Genomic DNA, 1,934 nt, shown 5'->3' on the forward strand with positions numbered 1-1,934 from the left:
TTCACAAATGCTTACAACAAGACAGCTAATATAAGCAAAGATATCAATGGATTTAAAGCGGCTGGAACATATCCTATTGATTCAAACAAATTTAAAGACTGTTTCGACAATATCTTATCAAATGAATACCACCTCAATTTAACTCAAGAGTCTACGATTGCTATTGAACAAAGTTGCAATGAACACATTGAGACTGAGAGTCACAGTCGAAAAACACCCGAAGATGCTATTATTGAAAATGTAATTAATTTGAACATGAGCAATGATGCAACTCCTCCACGCACTCCTCTGCCTCTGTCTGAAATAATAAATGTCCCGGTCATTCCTTCAACAACTATATCGAAAAGACAAAATAAGAAACATTAGCAAATTTCGTCCAGTACATCTATGAAAAGTCAACTGGAGAAAAAGCAGTGAAAACAAATAGAAGGAAAAATAAAAAAGAGAAGGTTGTTACGAAGAAGAAGGAGAATGTTGTTACGAAAAAGAAGTACAAGCCTTGGCTTGCTTACTCAAAGAGTTTGAAAGGTGCGTTTTGTTTGTTTTGTGTTTTATTCCGCCGAAAGTTGTACGTGGTATACAGGGATCTTTAATTATTCGACCGTTTACTAAGTATAAAGATATACACACTTATTTATTGTAAAGTACATGTAAATAGTCAATGGCACAGAGAGTCATGTGTGTCTGCCAATTCTTTTTGCAACGCAAGAACTATGCAACAGGTCACGAGAAAATTATTGAAGCCAATAGAAATGCATTACGACCCATAGTCAATACAGTAGTTTTTGCGGAACACATGATTTACCATTGAGAGGAAAAGAAAAAGATGACGGCATATGCGGTGTCCTAATAAGAGAATAATTGATCGATAATGTTAAAGCCGCAAGTGCATTCAGCATTTTGGCTGATGAATCAGCTGATATAGCAGGTAAGGAACAATTATTTATCAATAGGTCTTCGATATTACAATCAAAGGGAAAAAAATGTTAAGGAAAAATTTATTGGTTTTGTGGAATTTGAAAGAATGGATGCTCAAACGATAGCAGCCGAAATTAACGGATTTTTTAATACACTAAATGTAAAAAATAATGTACATTTTATCTATGGTACCAAAATATTGTCTATGTACAACTAGCCCCACCTGTATGCTTAAGGGCAAACCCTTCTCTAAATTAAAATAAAGCTGCAGTACCTACGTTATGAATCATACTCGAGTTTTATTAGGTTATGGGCCCAGTGCAAATTAAATAATTAAAAAAAAAATCTTTATAATAGTGCAGTTACAATGGCAGGAAATTATTCGTTGAACGTCCCGAAGCTAAAGGGGACAGATATTTACGACGATTGGGCATTCGCCGTCGAAAACTTTTTGATTCTCGAAGGTATCGACCTCGCAAACAGTGTTACTCTCAGTGAGCAAGATGATCGGAAGGCTAAAGCAAAGATGATCATGACTATCGACCCATCACTCTACGTTCACAACAAGAATGAAACCACCGTTTATAACTTGTGGGCAAAGTTAAAATCGTTATTTGACGATTCCGGATTCACACGTCGCATCAGCCTACTCAGAACTTTGATTTCCATCCGCCTAGACAGCTCGGAATCAATGACTGCGTACGTGAGGTTGTGGATACGGCTCAAAAGTTAAAAGGTACAGGTTTCGAGATTAATGACGAGTGGGTCGGTTCACTTTTATTAGCCGAATTAGTACCCGACAAGTTCGCGCCCATGATAATGGTCATTGAGCACTCCGGCATGAAAATAAGTGCAGATGCAATTAAGACTGTTAGATATGAGTGCAGATATCGAAAATAAAACCGAAGGAGCATTTGTTTCAGAAGGTTAATCTTCATTAATTCAGTGGTTCCTAACCTGGGGGTAATTACCCCCGCAGGGGTAAAACGGACATTCTAAGGGGGTAACACGGGATG

At 37.3% G+C, this 1,934-nt stretch overlaps 1 protein-coding gene across 1 annotated transcript in view; it reads right to left on the reverse strand.

The window, feature by feature from the left end:
- The window catches only part of LOC119831431 (glycogen debranching enzyme-like), a 14,638-nt gene that overhangs the window by 9,546 nt on the left and 3,158 nt on the right, over positions 1–1,934 (reverse strand).

The sequence above is a fragment of the Zerene cesonia genome, chromosome 13 (genome assembly GCF_012273895.1).
Source record: "Zerene cesonia ecotype Mississippi chromosome 13, Zerene_cesonia_1.1, whole genome shotgun sequence".
In the NCBI taxonomy this organism is placed as follows: domain Eukaryota; kingdom Metazoa; phylum Arthropoda; class Insecta; order Lepidoptera; family Pieridae; genus Zerene; species Zerene cesonia.